Below are 19961 nucleotides of genomic sequence, written 5' to 3' on the forward strand. Positions count from 1 at the left end.
TCTGGCTCCCACCATTAACCACCTGTGTTACCCTAAACCAGCGGTCCCCAACCTTTTTGGCACCAGGGGCCGGTTTCGTGGAAGACAGTTTTTCCACTGGCAGGGGAGGGGAGAATGGTTCAGGCGGTAATGCGAGCGATGGGGAGCCGCAGATGAAGCTTCGCTCACTCGCGGCTCACCTCCTGCTGTGTGTGCGTGGGGAGGGGTGTTTGAGGACCCCTGCCCTAAACAGTTCACAGTTTACTCATAAGAGTTGAGGGGCAAAAAAAAAAAAAAAAAAAAAAAGAGTTGAGGGGCAGACTAAACAATCTCTAGGGTGTCTTCTGGAAGGAAACAGCAGAGATAACAGAGAAGAGAATCAAGTGGGGAAGGTCAGTCCAGCTGCCTACCTTGCGGGTGTTTGAGTGACTGTCTTGCCTCACCTGCCACTCAAGGCTGTTTGCATTATTTTCTTCACCTGTTAAATTGGGATAATACCTTCCTCATAAAGACTATGCCGAAAGTGAACTAAGATAATGCCAGGCCTGACACAAGTGGTGGGCTTAGTAAGTTATTGTGATTTTTTTTTTTTTTTAATCAAGCTGGGCCTTAAAGAACAGGTGGTAGTGATATGAGTGGAGACTGAAACATGAAAGAACAGTATTTCAGGTAAGGCAAAGGGTACAGAAAAAAGAAAGTCAGAAAAGCCAGAGAACAAATCTGGTTGCTTTGCAGGGCTCATGAAATGGAATGAGCAGAGGTCCTTGGTTGAGTTCAGATCCATTCCACTATACCAGGCATTGCACTGGGTCCTGAAGATTCCAAAAAAAAGACCCAGTTCCTGATGTTACTGAACCACGTTTGTCGGAAGCTCAGCAAGCCAAATGCTGAGGCACCAAGGTGTGCAGCAGAGAAAGGGTTTATTCACAAGGCAGCCAAGCAAGAAGATGGGAGAATAAATCTCAAATCTGCCTCCCCAAAGGGGAGGAGCTTGGGGTATATCAGGAATAAAGAAGCAGTGTGGTCTTAGGCATGGGGAAAGGTGAGATAATCAGGTCCCGCACAGGAGTATCTGAATTACATGCTTCTTCATGGCCTGCATGTTTAAAAATGGAGGCACTTGGCATGATCTGAGGGTACAGTTGTTGGCCCTCTGACTTCAAAAGGTTATTTATGGGACACTTGCACAGACCCAGTTTTAGGGTCAGTGGTCCCAACCAGTCTTAGCCAGCTGGAGCTCAAACTAAACTCAGCTGACCCCAAGTTCCTGGAAAACAACTTGGGCAAACATCTTACTGTTTAGGCTATGGGAAGCTTGGAGGGTATGCAATTTGCAACAAAATAATTAAGGCTTGCTCAGTGAAGGCAGGCTACAAGCAGAGGGGTTTTTTAGCAAGCTGTGAAGACAAGCTCAAGAATTTCTGTTAGTTACCAGTTTCTGTTAACCCTATGGGACTCGGTTTCCCTGACCTCTGGATGCTCACAGTGTAGTGGAGGAGATAGATAAGCAACAATTCAGTATGATTCATGCTCTTCTAAAAGTGATCAAGAGAAGAACCATGAAACCCAGCCTGAAGAAATCAAAAAGAAAAGAAGAAGCTACAAGTAGCAGGTAAGTTACAGGAACCAGGGAGAAAGTGGCACATTCAGGCAGTAATAAGTATACGCTGTGTGACTGGGGAATAAGAAGAGATGGTCCTTATGCAAAAACTTCTGCCCAAAATAAATAGTGTGTTTTTGAGGTATGTAAGCAGATTTTTATTTGAGAAGAATCACTCCAGGGCAGGGTTTCTCAACCTCAGCACTACTGATATTTGGGGCCAGAAAATTCTTTGTTATGGGGGTAGGGTTGCTGTCCTGTGCACTGTAGGATGTTCATCAACATCTCTGTCCTCTAAGCACTAGATGCCAGTAGCCACCCTCCACTCCTCCTCCACTCTCTTCCCCCTCAACTCCCCAGCCCACCTGGTCCACTTATGACAACCAAAAATGTCTTTAGAGATTGCCAAATATGCCTTGGGGGACAAAAATCATCCCCTTTGAGAACCACTAATATAGGGATAATGTGGAAGATGGATTGCAGGGCAAGGAGATTAATCATATAACATTGTATGGCTTCAAACTGCAAGTGATGAGACCAACATCTAAGGCAGTGGTCCAGGGAGGGATACTGAGAAGTTGTCAAAAACCTGAGGAGACAGAATAGACAGTGGGTGATGACTGCTTAGATCTGGGTGCTGAGGCAGAGGAAGGAATTTCACATGATTCCCAAATTCTCTAAATTAGTCGACGAGTTGACCAAGGATGCCACCAACTAAATTGGGCGAGGAATTCAATTTTATGTTTGAAAATAGAAAAGCTTTTAAAGGTTACTCTATAGGGAATATACAGGAGAGAGACAGAGAGAGAACAGTGTAAAAGGAGGAATAAACATATCTCCTTCAAACATGTCATGTGTAGCAAGAAACCTACAATCTGCTACAAATATTCATCCAAACTGAACCAAACTAAATGTAATGAAGTAGAAGCCTCTTATTAGGAAATTCTATTAAAAAAAAAAAAATCATCCAGCCAGCAATCATACATACATAGGTTTCACACATAAATTTTCATCAAAAGAGCATCTGCTCACCAGTCTTTCTCTGCAAAAGCTGTTTCCTAGATTACAATGGGAAAATATATTAGATTCAAACACTGAGGTTTGCATTTAAAAGGTTATACCGAACAAAACTAAACTAAAATACCATTGAACAAATCATAAAATTCTGGAAACTAGAAAAGAGAGGCAAAATCACCTCTAACTTTCTTGCAGTTATTTTTTCACTAGGGATATTATTAATACAAGCATAATCATGGTGTACATGTAATTTTGTAAATGTTTCCTTAAACTTAATTTATAAGCATTTTACTTATAAATGCCTACTACAGAAGTTTCATAACTAATGACTTTCTCCATGCAAATAACCTAAATAATAATTAAATATATAATATTTAGATAATACCTTAAGAGGGATTCACAGAAATGTAATTATTGAGTCAAATGGACTGCATAGTTTTAGATTCTTGATTCATAGATTCATATTGGCAAGTCAGTTTCCAAGAAAGTTCCATGAATTTACACTGCCCTAAAAAATGTACACAATGTTAGGTTTTGTAACAATGGACATTTTAACATTTTAAATGGTTTATAACTTTAATGTTTTAAAAATATACCTTGTTGCTTTAATTTTGAATTTCCATGATTGTTAAAGAGATTAATAATTTTCCCTATGCTTTCTCACTAGTTTCTGTTTTTCGTGTTTCTTTTAATTTACCAATGTGTGCGCCGGGGTGGGTAGGGGAAATACAGTCTGTTTTTGTTCTTGTCCACTATCTACTGGGGTCATAGTATCTTCTATCAATTTGTAGTAATAGGATCTTCAATTAAAATAGCAATAGTTTTTCTGTCATGCTTTTGATATGTATTTTTTCAGCATACTATTTGCTCTTTAAAAAACTATGCTTGTGAAAGTTTTCCGTTTTCTTGTAGTCAAGCACGTTGAATTGCTGTGGGTTTTGGGTTTGTTGTCTGTCTGTTCGCATTGTGATATCGCCTGTGATTCTTTGGGAAATTATCCTCTCTTTTTAGGTTAAATAAATGAATACAACAAATATTTGGTGAGTACCACTATGTACCAGGCACTATTCTGTCCTGCAAATACAGCAGTGAAATAATACAGAAAAGGTTCCTAGTTGGGGAGGATAGCTGAAAACAAGTAAATGAATAAATAATTAAAATAACGTCAGTAGTGATACATGCTAAGAAAAAAAAAGAGATTTAAGGGATAGAAAGTGAAGGGAAATGGCATGTGTTCATTCTATATTACTCTAGGTTTTATATAGCTAAATATTTTAAATATCCAATATTTAAACCATCTACAGTTTCAGTGGATGCTCTGAAGTGTCTAAAGTGCTTTTTTTTTTTTACAATCAAGACTGTCATTTATGTTGAAAATATAGTATTCAATAAATGTATGCCCTTCATTTAACAATCCCTCTCCCTCATCCCACTCTCCAAAAAAAGGATAAGTAAAATTAAATGTTAAATCTTTTACCTCGAAACTAAACTTTGATGGTAACTGGACAGATCTTCTTCTATATGATCTCTGATGCACGAGTTAGGCTCCATCTATGATGGGGAAATGATTACACTTACAAGAATGAGATCCTTTTCCACTGCTTAGTACCGTGAATACAGCAGACCACTGAATATACTTACTCATAAGGATAGACTGAAAGGAAGAAAAAGAGTCTGATTAAATGTAACAGGAAGGAAAAGGAAAGTATATAATTTTTTACTTAGAAGGAACCATGCATGACATGTAGTAGAAGATCAATAGATATTTGCTAAAAGTTTAATTCAACGAAAGAAAAAAGATGAAAGCAAATGAATCATATTTATGCTTATGAATGTGCACTTTATTTAGTTATTTGGCTGTCCCGTGTCTTAGTTGCAGGATGCGGGATCTTTTTAGTTGTGGCGTGTGGGATCTAGTTCTCTGACCAGGGGTCGAACCCTGGCCCCCTGCATCAGGAGCGCGGAGTCTTAACCACTGGACCACCAGGGAAGTCCCTGAATGCACACTTTAAAACCTTTTCAGACTAAAATTACTGAGGGGATACTGTCCAGAATAGAACTTTGATGTCTCGAGGCATCACACATTTGATACAATATTGATTCTGCCCTCAAATTATTGCTTGAGATAAACCTTGATCTGATTTGAACTGTCTCAGCCCACTCCTGTAAGACCTGAGATCCTTCTTCCTCAGATACTTCGACTCTCATGAGATGATAACTCTGCCCTCAGCCCAACTGTCCCATGGCCTAGTCGTAAATTTGACTTTGGAGTAAATGTGAACCTAAGTTTGAACTTCAGCTCAGCTCTGCCACTTCCTAGCTGTGTGCCCCAGGCAAGTTCTCCTAAAATAATCCTTAGTTTCCTCACATGTAAAATTGGAATAATATTACCCAGTCCATTTACCTCAATAAATGATTATGAAGGTTAGGTAAGAAGGTGTATACAAATTCACTATTCCAGCCACATTACAGTGCATGGATGGCACTTGATTAGCTAGTTACTAGCTGAGGAGCCTGTATTAGTATAGGTCCATCAAGAAACAAGTACGACAGTGTCCATCAGCAGATGAATGGATAAAGAAGATGTGGTATATATATATACAATGAAATATTACTCAGCCATTCTTAATGGTTTAGGTGAATGTTGTATCCTTCAGGCCTCCCATGGAACATAATGCTCTGGTGAGTCTTCCATAACATTGCCCTTCTAGTACACCCCTCCAACTTCTTAATCCTTCCTCTGCCTCCTGCCAGGGCAACTCAGGCCTCTCCACTTCACTCAGGCTTGGCCATCACTTCCTCCAGGCTTCTAACAGCATCCCATAGTGACTTTGTCTCAACCTCTAAGGTCCCTGCTAAAGTAAATCCTCTGTCTTGAAAAAGGACCCTTAGGTCTGAGCTCCAGAAATATTTATCTTCTCTCTCTTTTTTTAAATTGGAGTATAGTTGCTTTACACTGCTGTGTCAGTTTCTGCTGTACAGCAAAGTGAATCAGCCATACGTATACATATAACCCCTCTTTTTTGGATTTCCTTCCCATTTAGGTCACCACAGAGCATGGAGTAGAGTTCCCTGTGCTATACAGTAGGTTCTCATTAATTATCTGTTTTATACATAGTAGTGTATATATGTCAATCCCAACCTCCCAATTCATCCCATCCCCTTTTTCCCCCTTGGTGTCCGTATGTTTGTTCTCTACGTCTGTGTCTCTTATTTCTGCTTTGCAAATAAGATCATCTATGCCATTTTTCTAGATTCCATATATGTGTGTTAATATACGATATTTGTTTTTCTCTGACATACTTCACTCTGTATGACAGTCTCTAGGTCCATCCACATGTCTGCAAATGACACAATTTCATTCCTTTCTATGGCTGAGTATATACTTCTCTTAAGCAAGGTTACTTATCACTTATGTAACTGATTACGTTTCTCCCTTTGATTGTTAGGAAGCTCAGAATCAAATTTTAGTCATATGTGTGTAATATATAGGAACTTATAACACATACTTTATATACTATCCTCACAACAGCTTCATCTTTTCTTTCACTTATTTTCACTTCACACTGACTCTTCCACTTGTATTTATTCACTACACTATCCGCTCAGCACTGTGCTAGGTACATATATATCATCTCATTTAATCTTGGCTTCCCCTGTTGTGGGATCTTGGGCAAGATACTGAATTTCTATAAGTTTTGATTTCTTCATCTGTAAGTGAAGATAACGATAATGTCCACTTCATAGGGTTGTCACGAGGATTAATAATGATCGTTAACATCACTAGTTATTAGAAGATACTCAAATGTTTTTGGGTAAAAAAATTAAAATGTCTCATATAATTATTTTACAAGATGTTAATGTAGTAATGTCTGAAAAGATAAACATCAGTTTATCATAAAAACACTCAGTATACAGAGAATAAGTATTACTAATCTTATTTATTATGGCTTTAACCTAATGATTTCTGTGGTTCCTGTAATTAACAGCACTATAACAGAATCAATAAAGCTAAGTTATAATGAATGTTAACACAGAAGGGCTCATTTATGGACTTTTTTTTAAATATAGGACAAATGAGATGATGGCCACCTCAGAAGGCAGTGAGCCCAAGGGTACTTTACTACAAAATTTATTCAGTTTTACAGGAATATCAGATTGCTTTAGACTGACTTACTAGCTATAATAATGAGGCTTATTCTACCCCAGGGACTTAGTATACTGCATTAATAATGAATACACTTTGAAGAAATGCTATTCTGACAACCAAGCTTAGTGCCCTGGAAAGACCACTGGACCAGAAAGCAGGAAACTTGAAAGCTAAGTAAGCTCTACAACAGCCTACAGAAGCATAAGGCAGTCTATTTAACCTCTCTGAACTCACATTTCGCCTGGGTTAGATCACATGATCTTCTGCTGCCTGCCAGCCTCAAAATGCTATGCATCTTTATTTCTTAACCTCAAAGTAGCCATACAAAATTTACTGGCCAAGAAATCAGATTTGCATTTGAAGTGGAAAGCCTAAATTTATGCCCAAAAGCAATAGGAAGATAAATTACAGCTTAACAAAAATTAGATTTGATTCCTTCCTAATTTCTAATTTTCTGTTTCTTTGGTACGAGAATGATATCTAGGAATCTTATAATCTCAGAGGTCTATGCTACCCAACAATTCAACTCAATTCAGCAAATAGTTAATCAGTACTAATATTTGCCAAGCACATACTAAGTTCTCAAGTTTCTGAGAATATGATGCAGGACACATACGATCAGTAACAATCAACTGAACAGCCATGTGCGTTAAGGTACTCTATGTACTCACGCTCAGGCCACTGAGCGTGGCCGCCTCTGTCCAAGGGTGGCCACGCTTCCTGCCCTCAGGGACTGTAGTATGTAGTGAAAAAGGAAAGACATCCATCAAAAAATAAGTGATCAAGTGTCAAATTTGCTGATACAGGTAGAAAATGTCGTAAGATTTCAGAGACAGGACACATCACTGAAAATCCTGGTAGGCTTCCTGGAGGATGAAATGTGAGCAAAACCTTGAAGGATACTGAAAAACAGAGAGAGAAGTGTTAGGCCTATTTAATGGGTACCTATAGCCTTCTCAGAATTGTTAAGGTTAGATTTTTATGTGTGAAATGCATTTGTGTTGTCTTCACTCAATTTTAGGTACCATGACAGCAGAAACCAGGTATCATATTTTTATTTGATTCAGCATAACAGATATTTATGGAGTGCCTACTATGTGTCAGGTACTGTGAGTCTAGAGGGGAGGAAAAGTCAAAGAAGAAAAGAGAAAGGAATTAGATAACTCAGAAGTCTGCCTCTCAAAGATCTGGGTAAACTTGGTTTGAACCCCCAGCCTTTACCTGGCCTGTGGAAGTATAGAGCCCTTTCAAGAGCTGGGTAAATTCCACCGCCCCACGTCTAATGTGTTCTGCACAGTGTTGAAACGAAACTTGGCCTCTTCCTGGTTTTCCCATTAAAGGCACTCCTACAAAGCTGCCTGGGTTTAGTAGCAGTCGCTGGAGATGTAGGTAATTGTGGGGAGGAATCACAGCTTTGCTGTGCTGCTGGCTGCTCTCTTCCTTTTCCCTCTGCCCTCCCTCCTCTCTTTTCCTCACTCACTCCATCCCAGATTGCCCCCACGCATCTCAAATTCTCCCTGTCTTAACACAGTAAGTCGCCCCTCCTCCAACAGCCAGGTCCTTGGGTCTCAGCTTTGTGCCTCCAGCACTCCCCAGCCTATCCCATTACACCGAATTTTCCAAACCTAGATGCTTCCATCCCCAAGAGGAATTCTGGCACCAGCTATTAAGAGACAGTGAAAGTTTCTCCACCTTGTTACGAAGAGCTAAGTGCACTGGTGACTCTAAGAGAAACCTGAAGTACTATGGAGGGACAGAAGGAGGACGGAGTGCTGGAGGCAGGTCAGGAAGGGTTTCTTGGCCCCTTCTAAGCGGTCTCTCTCTCTCTCTTCCAAATTCACGCAGTATTGATTGCCTGCATCACTCTTGGACTCTTGCCCTCTGCTGCCTTCTATGGTTATTTCTCTTTCTATCTGTCTGTGTGTTTTGTCTCCCGGACCAGATTTTTTTCAACTTCAACACAGCAGCTTTTCCCATTCCTCCCCAGAACTCTCATGGGTATAATAGGCCTCACTGGTGGGTCTGCTGAGTCTCAACCTGTGGGAGCTGTATGATTTGCCTCGTTTGACACTACCGTCCCTAAATTTCCCCCCAAAAGGCCACCTGGTAGGAGGTTTTTTTTCCTTAATTAAAATAAACTCTAAGAATATATTGATTATTTAACCAATTTGCTTGAGATGTCTGGAGATGCTCATTCATGTTACACCGACCAGCAGCTGAGAAGGACTAACCTGTATTGAAGTACCCCTAGGGACCAGCCACCTGCTTCAATTCTCACAATCATCTTTTGAGGTAAGATTAGGGAATTTACCAAAGGTCACACCACTACAGAGCAGGAACTAGAATTCTAACCCAGGAATACCTAGCTTCAAAGTGCCCATTCTTTCCACTACCCCCATCTCTAAAATAATAATGCTCCTTTAGAGACATCTCTAAAAATAAATAACGTTTCTGTATTAAAAAGAAGAGCGGTTATTCACTATGTTATAAACTAAACAAGACCACCCCAATAGTTAGGGTCCTGGAGTAGTAGAAAGAAGTTGATTCCATAAGCTTGAACAAGTGGTTTCACCTTTCTGAGCTTCAGGTTACTTATCTGCACACACACAATCTCACGGAGTTGATGTCAACACTAAATTAAATTCTATATCTATATAATTAATTATATATAATTAATAATGTAATTAATTATATATATATAAAATACCTGGTAAGCAGTGTTAAGTGGGACTGCTTTTCCTTCTACAGAATGTAAAATGGGAGTTGACACAGAGGTCTGACATTCAGCTTAGTTGGACACGTGCTTTTTTCACTGGGTTAACACATTATTTGGGAGGGGCATTAGCTGAATCACACAAGAGCATATTAATCACTAACTCAACGTCAGCCGACAGCAACCGCAGTTCTTGGAAGTAAATTCCCACTGCTGTCAACATCCTTCGAAGTCCTTCTCCACATTAACTACCGCTGCCTCCTAAATAAGGTACTTTCAGATAATTGCTATCGGCCCAGGTAGGTGGTAAGAGGGTTTAACGTACGAGCACTGTAAAATGGGAGGAAGTTTTGGGAGGCTGGTGTGGGGAGATGGGACCACTCTTCCCAGGCCCTCAACTATACCAAGTCCAGCTGGCTTGTGCTTCTAAGAGCACAGACTCAGCACTGAATTAGAGCTGGGTTTTAGTTCTACCCATTCCTAGTTATGTGACTTAGAGTTTTAAATTTCATTTTTCTCATCTGTAAAGTGGGGATGATAATTTCTATTTTCTAAGGCTGTTGTGAAGATTAAGTTAAATAATGATTTTAAAGCACTTAGTACAATATCTGGCACATTATAAGCCCTTAAAAAGTTGGTTATTTTTTTATTATTAACAGGGACCATAGCCTTGAAGTTCTAAGATGCAGGGCAATAAAAAAAAAGGAAAGAAAAGAAAGGCTCCCTGTTGCTGAAGGATCAGGTTCAATGGCACAGTCAGGCACACAAAGTCTACCCTATCTGGCCCCAAGCCTCTGCTTTACACAACGGTTACCTGTACACACTCTGCGAAAACCTCCTTAACTTCCAGAGGCAAGCAGAATTCCTCCTTTAGTTTCCCAGAGTACTTTGCATATACTTTTGTACTTTCCCTTATCACAATATATTCTATTTGTTTGCATATCTGTCTCCACTCTACCCTACCCCATCCCAGGCTGTGAGTTTATGGACAATGGAAACCATATACCATCTTTGTATTTGCAGCCATTAGGCACTCTGTAAGTCTTGGTTGGATGCACGATGGATGGATAGATGGGTGGATAAGGAACATGGGACAACAGTGACTTGGTAAAAGAATTGGGACAAGGTACCCAGGGAACAGGGCAAGACAGTCTTTGCTTCATAAATGTTCCTAAGCCTGGGTCTGAGCAGAAGTCTAGAGGACATGACATTGGCAGAATTGTTTGCCTGATGAGGTGGTTGGGCAATCTATGCCTTCTAGGGAAAGCATGAGCGGGTGGTGACTGCTGTCAAGACCAGTATCAGGCAGAACACCTTAGTTACCAGGGAGCCAAGGCAGGATGATGCCTCTAAGTTTTCCAGCAGCCTTCAAGGTTAACATGGTTAAGCAATTAGGAGTAACAAGTTTTTCCAGGTGCGGTCAATTGCCAGCAGGGCAGACGGACTTGTGGACAGAGACCATCTGCCCTGTGATTATGTTCACTGTAAACAATGATACAGGATCTAGAGATAGTAAGGGGATATGCAATGTGATTCCCACAGAGGACAGACCTTCTGAAGATAACATTTCAAAGTACCTAGAATGTAAATTATTTTAGAACATAAGGCAATAGAAAGGGAGATTTATATCTTGACTTTTCAGGAATCATTCTATTTTCATTTTATTTTATGCTTTTTGTTAAAGGCAACTGAAGTGATAATATTTCATGATTGACCATTTATTATGTACTTCATACTTTTTAAAAAAAGTGATGTACTGGAGTCAGCTCCCACTGGCTCATGAAAGCATACTGTGTGCATTTCTTCTCATCTCCACCTTATATGACTTCACAACGGTATCTTTAAATCAGCCATGGCAGGAGTATTTACACCATGGAAATAGGCAAACACTACAAATCAGGGTTTCCCACTCCCACCTTCTCTAAGAGCTGACTCTTTTTTTTTGGCCGCACCACACAGCATGTGGGATCTTAGTTCCCCGACCAGGGATTGAACCTGCGCCCCCTGCATTGGGAGTGTGGAGTCTTAACCAGTGGACTGCCAGGGAAGTCCCCTAAGAGCTGATTTTTTTAAACCTTTACCAGCACACCACTGGCTTTACAATAAATGATCCCAATTAATACTCCCAACGCACCTATTTTATAGATGGGAAACTGAAGTTTAGAGAGGTTAAATAATGAAAAACTTATTACAAACTTTTTGGTGGCAAAAGCAGGATTAAAACTGACACCATCTGCCTCCAAAGTTGATGCAGTTAACCATGATGGAGGGAACACTTACCAACTCATTCTGGAAGGCTAGCATTACACTGATACCAAAGGCAATAAAGACATCACAAGAAAAGAAAATTACAGGTCAATATCCTTTCTAGATGCAAAAATCCTGAACAAAATAGTAGCAAACCAATTCCAACAGCATAGTAAAAGGATTATACACCATGATCAGGTGGGATTTATCTCAGGAATGCAAGAGTGGTTCAACATAAGGAAATTAATCAATGTAATAAACCACATTAATAGGACAAATGTAAAAAAAAATTATCTCAGTTGTCACAGAAAATGCATTTGACAACATCCAACAACCTTTCATGATACAAACATTCAGAAAACTAGGAATAAAAGGGAATTTCTCTAACATGATAAAGGTCATTTATGAAAAACCCACAGCCAACGTCATAATAGTAAAAGACTGAAAGCTTTCCCCCTAAGAGTAGGAACAAGACAAGGATGCCTACTTGCATCACTGCTATTTAACACTAGTTGAATAGTGCTATTCAACACTAGTTCTAGCTAGAGGAAGTAGGTAAGAAAAATAAATAAAGGGGAAACAAACTGGAGAGAAAGAAGTAAAATATCTCTATTCACAGATGTCATGATTCTACATACAGACAATTCCAAAGAATCCACAAGAAAGCTACTAGAGCTAATAAAAAAATTCAGCAGGGTTGCAGGTCACAAAATCAACACACAAAAATCAGTTGTGTTTCAATACACCAGCAATGAACAATTCAAGAAGGAAATAAAGAAAGCAATTCCACTAGTATTCAAATAGCATCCAAAAGTATAAAATACCTAAGAATAAATTTAACCAAGGAGGTGAAATATTGTACACTGAAAACTCTAAAACATCTGTGAAAGAAATTAAGGAAAACCTAACTAAATGGAACAACATCCATGTTAATGGATTAGAAGACTTCAAATTGTTAAGATGGCAATACTACCCAAAGTGATTTACAGATTCAACACAATCTCTATCAATATTCTAACAACCTTTTTTTCAGAAATGAAAAAAACCCATCCTCAAATTCATATGGGATTGCAAGAGGCCCAAAATAGCCAAAATAATCTTAAAAAGGAAGATCAAAGTTGGAGGACTCACAACTCCTGATTTCAAAACTTACTACAAAGCTACAGTAATCTAAACAGTGTGATACTGGCATAAGGATAGACATATAGACCAATGAAACAGAATTGAGAGTCCAGAAATTAAACCCATACATCTATGGCCAATTGATTTTCCAGAAGGGCTACTTTCATTCAATGGGGAAAGAGTAGTCTCTTCAACAAACGGTTCTAGCACAACTGGATTTCCACATGCAAAAGAATGAAGTTGGAGCCTTATCTCACGTCATATACAAATATTAGCTCAAAATGGAACCATAAAACTCTTGGAAGAAAGCATAGGGGTCAATCTTGGTGACATTTGGTTTAGCAATGGATTCTTAGATATGACACCAAAGCATGAGCAATTAAAAAAAAAAAAAAAAAAAAAGATAAGGACTTCCCTGGTGGCACGGTGTTTAGGAGTCCGCCTGCCAATGCAGCAGACATGGGTTCGAGCCCTGGTCCAGGAAGATCTCATATGCCACAGAGCAACTAAGCCCGTGCACCACAACTACTGAGCCTGAGCTCTAGAGCCCGTGAGCCACAACTACTGAGCCCACGTGCGGCAACTACTGAAGCCCGCGTGCCTAGAGCCCGTGCTCCGCAACAAGAGAAGCCACTGCAATGAAAAGCCTGCGCACCGCAATGAAGAGTAGCCCCTGCTCGCTGCAACTAGAGACAGCAACAAAGACCCAAAACAGCCAAAAAAAAAAAAAAAAGATAAACTGGGTTTCATCAAAATTGAAAACTTTTGTGCATCAAAAGATATTATTAAGAAAGTGAAAAGAGGCAGCCCAACTTTCTTGGCTGGGGCAGCCGCCACCACCACAGGGCCCAGCTGAGCACACTGGGCCACACGGTGCTCTCCCCAGCCTGGTTCCTCTATAGCCCTGCTATGCAGCACTGGGCCCCAGCCATTACCTTTGAAAGCCTGGACATCAAGTACTCACTGTGGCTTATCGATGAGGAGATCATCAGCCATAACACCCAGTGGTTCTACTTCAACCTGCTACGGCCCCATTACATCTTGGGCCTCCTCATAGGCCATCACATCTACTTTTCAGCTCAAATCCACCAAAACCTTACCATTCAGCCCTACACCATCTCCAGCCATGATGAAAGGGCTTTAGTGGACCTGGTCATCAAGGTTTACTTCAAAGACACCCAGCCCAAGTTTCCCACTGGAAGTAAAGATGTCCCCATACCTGGAAAACAAGAAGATTGGAGACATCATTGAGTTCCAGGGCCCAAGCTGGCTGCTAGTCTACCAGGGCAAAGGAAAGTTTGCCATCTGTCCAGACAAGAAATCTAACCCCATCAAGAAGTGAAGTCTGTTCACATGATCACAGGAGGAACAAGCATCACTTGGATGCTACAGGTGATCCGTGCCATCATGAGGGACTTGGATGACACCGTGTGCCAACTGCTCTTTGCCAATCAGACCAAGAAGGACATTTTGCTGCAGCCGGAGCTGGAGGAACGAACATTCCACTTGCTTCAAGCTCTGGTACATGGTAGACAAAGCCCCTGAAGCCTGGGACTACAGCTCGGGAACAAGGAGATGATCCAGGACCACATTCTGCCCTGGAGGAGGAGCCTCTGGTACTCCTGCCTGCCCAACCTGGACCACGTGGGTCACTTCAAGGAGCGCTGCTTCCCCTTCTGATGGCTGGGCACTGGCAGCATCACACCCTGAACACTCACCATGCCCTGTCCTCAACCAGTCCTCCTCTGCCAGTGTTATTTAATGCTGTGGCCCCAGGTTCAGTCTGGCCTGCCTATGCCCTGGGTGGTCACCCAGCTGGGCTGACCTGAGGGGTCCCCTTGGAAGCAGAGCTCTGTTTCAGGTGGGCCACAGCTGGCAAACTTCAGGGCAAGTTCCTGGCTGGTTCTCACTCAGCCCTGTCCCTGTCCTCATGACACTTTGTCTCTCCCTTCTTGCCCTCTTCTCCTATTACAGGGATGCGGCTGCCATCACCATGCCCCACCCAACCCTCCCTGCGGGGGTCCACAGTCTGGAAATAAACATAAAAGTAGGGGCAGCCCAGAGCTGCAGGTGCTGGGACTGCCCCCAGCCACGGTCCTGGGACCTTTGCCTGCCACCCCTCACTGTCTGCCTCAGAGCCACGACTAGGCCTCAGCAGCATCTGATACCACATGAGACAGGTGACACCAAAAATTCCTGGCGGGGAGTGGGGAGGGGTCCTGGGGGTGAAAGGCTACCTCCCACCCAAGGGCCCAAGCAGGCCCCAGCCAGCCAGGAGCTTGGCTCTTCTTGTGGCTGGAGTGGGAAGAAGGTGCTGGCTGAGGGCCCATCAGGCTGGCACATGGGCCATCTTGAAACCCTGGCATTTTCCCCTAACACACCGAAATATTCAGGTAACCTTAGGAGCTCCAAGCTGTCAACTTAGCAGAGTCTGATTCACCATGGAGAGGGGGACTGGGGCAGGGGATTGATGGCAGAGCTCTACCCCATCCTCCTGCCTTCACCCCCAGCATGAAGAAGATTTTGAGCAGTGTCTCTTGTCAGAGAGACATTTTCAGGGCCCCTACATTGCCTTTAAATAACAGCTATGTTAGCCTCATGCATATCAAGTTTTTCAGAGTTATTTATAAGCAGGAAAAATATTGAAGTAAAACTTTTTTTTTAACCTAAGCAAATCTTTTTTTTCCTTTTTTTTTTTTTTTTAATTGAAGTATAATTGCTTTACAATGTTGGGTTAGTTTCTGCTGTAAAACAAAGTGAATCAGCTATATGTATACATATATCCCCTCCAGAAGTAAAACTTGGCTAATACAAAAAAAAAAAAGTAAGTGAAAAGAGAACCCACAGAATGGGAGAAAATATTTGCAAGTCATACATCTGATAAGGGTTTAATATCCAAAATATATAAGAACTCCTACAACTCAATAAAAGACAAACAACCCAATTTTTAAAATGCTCAACATCATTAGTCATTGGAAAATGTAACACAGAATCACAATAAGAAACTACTTCATACATGTGAAGATGACTATTAAACAAATAAACAAACAACAAACAGAAACAGAAATAACAAGTGTTGGCGAGGGTGTGGAGAAATTGGAACACTCATACACTGCTGGTAGGAATGTAAAATGGTGCAGTCCCTGTGGAAAACAGATTGGCAGTTCCTCAAGAAGTTAAACAGAATTACCAGCAATTCCACTCCTAGTATACACTTAAAAGAATTGAAAAGAGGGACTCAAAGAGGTATTGTATGCCAATGTTCACTGCAGCACTTTTCACAATAGCCAATAAGGTGGAAACAATCCAAGTGTCCATCAACAGAAGAATGAACAAAATGTGGTATATACATACAATAGAATAATATCCAGCCAGTAAAAGGAATGAAGTTCTGATACATATTACAACATGGTTGAACCCTGAAATAAGCCAGACACAAACGGACAAATACTGTAGGAAATACATAGAGACAGAAAGTAGATTTAGTGTTTCTCAGGGGCTGGAGGGAGGAGTAATGGGAAGTTATTTGCTTGATGGGTACAGAGCTTCTGTTTGGGGTAATGGAAAAGTTTTAGAAATAGATAGTGGTAGTGGTAGCACAACAGTGTAAATAATTCATGCCACTAAATTGTGCACTTAAAATGGTTAAAATAGCATATTGTGTATGTTAATTTCACCACAATAAAAAAGTACCCTAATTGAACTGTTCTTGTTTGTCAACTCTCCACCTGATTTTCCAGCATCTTCTTATCCTCCTCCTTTGAGTCCTGTGACCTAATGTTTGACGCTGCCCCCTTCTCCTGCAATTGCTTGAAGCCTTTCTCCTCTGTGTTGTAAACTTGGCACCTTGGCAACAAGTTGTACACTTGGCGACAGCTGTGGAGAAGGGTGTACCAACCAGCACCAATGCTGGCCAACCATTACAGTGTTGACAAAACTGTTATCATGGAACATAGGGCATTAGGGAAAAATTTTTTAAATAATATGAATACAAAAGTATGTATGTATTGTAAATATGTATGTACAAAAAGTACATTGAATAAAAGTTCTAGAAAACACATGTAAACCATATTTGATAGCTTTAGAAACTTGTCCAGGGAGATGAGCTTCCTTAGGGATCACCTTCCTCAGTCGTTCGGGGAACAAAGCATCTTGACCTCCTGAAGCTGACTGTCCCCCAAGTATTAGGCCACAAAGACTGGGTCTGTTTAAAAGATGCTGATCCTCAATACATCTAGTCATCACCACCCATGGTTACAATTTTTTTTCTTGCGATGAGAACTTTTAAGATCTACTCTCTTAGCAACTTTCAAATATATAATACAGTATTGTTAACTATAGTCACCGTGCTGTACATAGGAAGTTTTATAAAATAATCTCATAAAAACAAAAACAAAACCAAAAAAAAAAGATGCTGATCTTTTAATGTCCTCTGTACTTATATTCTCTCTTGTTTTGTTGTCCTAAGTTTGGCAAAATGTTTGATTGATGGCTTGGCCTTTTCATAATTATCTCAAAGCATTTTTTTGTGGGTCAGGACTTTCTTTTATAAAGTGAGACCATGTACACAGTAGATGCCCCCTCTCTCTGTTCTAGCCCATAGGTCTGCCTGCACGTTGAGGGAGAGTAGAGTGTAAAGTGGAGAGTAAAGTGGAGAGTAGGTTTAAATAAGAGAAGGTAAGAGAGGTACCCAGCACAGTGCCCGACACAGAGTAGGTATTCATCCTCTTGATGAGTTACCTAATTTGGTACCTAATTTGCTACCGAGCAGCTATGAACACCCACAGGCCTCCTCCATGAAAGTTTCCCCAGTGAACAGCCATGATGATTTCTCCTTTCACTACATTCCTAAAATACTTCATGAAAACACAATTCTCATGCTGTAGCCATTTTATATGTACACAGATCTTGATCAAATAAACTCTGAGTCCTTGGGGAGCCGTGGCAATATTGTGCACTCTTGCCACCCTCAGAACCTGATGAAGCCACACATGTAATTTAACACTTGTTAAATTGAATGGCTGAGAAGAAATTTGGAGCCCTGGAAAAAGCAACAGACTTGTTGCCATGAGACTTAGGTTCTAATCCTGTTTTCACGTGCACAAGCCTTGTGATGTTGAACAAGAAACTTCAAGGCAACCTGATAGTCAAGTTTCTAAACTGAAATGGTAGGTAAGCCCAACTGCAGTGGTCTGAATGTTTGTGTCTCCCCCAAATTCATACGTTGAAATCCTAACCTTCAATATGATGGTATTAGAAGGTGGGGCCTTTGGGAGGGAATTAGGTCATGAGGGTAGAGCTCTTGGGAATGGGTTTAGTGCCCTTGTAAACGGGACCCCAAAGAACTCTCTCGTCCTCATTCCACCACTGGAGGAGACAATGAGAAGCTGGTAGTCCGCAACCAGGAAGAAGGTTCTTATCAGAACCTGACCATGCTGACACCTTAACCTCAGACACCTCCAGAACTGTGAGAAATAAATTTCTATTGTTTATAAGCCACTCAGTCTTTGGTACTTAGTTATAGCCACCTGAACTAAGACACTAACCTACTTTCAGGACAGAATTGCAGAGATTCAAGTGTGACACCATGCATGTGAAAGTGCTTGGTAATTTCTAAATTGTTTTCTTTATTCCAGGGTGGAACTAAAAAGGGGCAGAAGTTGGGGGAACCTGCTGGGCATTGATCATTTACAATCAGGCCGTTGTCCCAACCAATTAATCAGTTACACCTAAAGTTAAAGCTATTTCAACCTACTGAAAGGATGAAGAGATGGACAGATTTTTAATGGTAAACTCTTAAGTACACAAAAGCTTATACTCAAAACTCCCATTAGCAATAATGGGAGTTATGCCTGCCAGGCCCAGTGAGAGTTGAATGTGATCCATAATCTATCTTACTTAACATCATCAGCTTCCCTATAGCCCCTTCAAACAATCAGATGCCAGTGAAATGCCATAAGTGGAACTAATAGCATTGATTTAGGAGAATACTGACAGTCTATTTCAATGAAGCTTTCCAACCTGAGAAGCATATAGATATTTTGAAATCTTGATGTGTCTGTGTACATTATTTTTGTTTATTAAAGGAGAAAGACAGTCCTTTAATGTTGAGAAGGTACTAGAAGGGGATAATATATATAAATACATCAGCCAAAATATTTCCCCCAATAGTTGGATTTTTCATTTTCTCCTTATTATATAAAAACTGATTATATTTGTTGAGCCTTTTATAAATTATAAAATCTTTCATATTGTCTGGTTTATGAAAAATGAGCAAACCAAAAGAAATTTTAGAATTTTACTGATCACATAAGCACAAACATAATTCCTCTCCTATTCTTAGCCCACATTCATTCAGTTATCAACTCCTATCACTTCTTCCTTTAAATATCTGGTATCTGCCCCTTTCCTTCTAGTGCCATCACGCCCTCACTCTGGCTCTTTTAATGCAGGCCCAGACTGAGGTAGTGACCTCCTAGATGGTCTTCCTTCTTTAAAACTCATGATACTTCAATCCATCTTGCACATTCTACTTTGCATAGAATGTAAAACCTTGGGGGCAGGGACTATGCCCTATATTTCCTTATATTGTAGATTTAATGATCATATTTCCTGAACAGAAAAATCTAGACACATGATCTGGCAAGTATATTTATAGAGAAAAAGAAGCAGAAATCTAAAATTGGACCTTTCTCTCCAAATCTGTGGCTATTGTATCTAATAGATGTATTCCAACAAAATGCATCCTGCATCATATATATACAATACACATGGGTCAATCTGTTTAGGACAGAGATTGTAAACTGGTAGACCAAAGCTCAAATATGACCCATGGTAATTGTTTTGTCCAGCACTTAAAAATATAAATTTGAATTGATTGTCAACACTTAAAAATTGCTGATTTCATGTGAAAAATCAAGTTACTCTTGAGAAATCTGAAGATCTGAGGAGACTGGACTTTTAGAAATCAGCTCAAGCTTAAGTCCACCCAAGATAGGGAAACCTAATAAAGCTGGAAAACCCAAAGGGGGCTACACTTCCAGTGTAAGGATAAACAGAATAAAACCTGCTGCACAGAAAGGGACAAGGAAACTTGCCTCTCTGGACCTTGGCACGTGGGAAAAATATATACA

The 19961-nt window shown here is 40.5% G+C and overlaps 1 pseudogene; it reads left to right on the forward strand.

Moving 5' to 3' along the window:
- Positions 1–628: 628 nt before the first annotated feature.
- Positions 629–14508, forward strand: LOC132359790 (NADH-cytochrome b5 reductase 3-like; annotated as a pseudogene).
- The last annotated feature ends 5453 nt before the right edge of the window (positions 14509–19961 follow it).

The sequence above is a fragment of the Balaenoptera ricei genome, chromosome 1 (assembly GCF_028023285.1).
Source record: "Balaenoptera ricei isolate mBalRic1 chromosome 1, mBalRic1.hap2, whole genome shotgun sequence".
Taxonomy (NCBI): domain Eukaryota; kingdom Metazoa; phylum Chordata; class Mammalia; order Artiodactyla; family Balaenopteridae; genus Balaenoptera; species Balaenoptera ricei.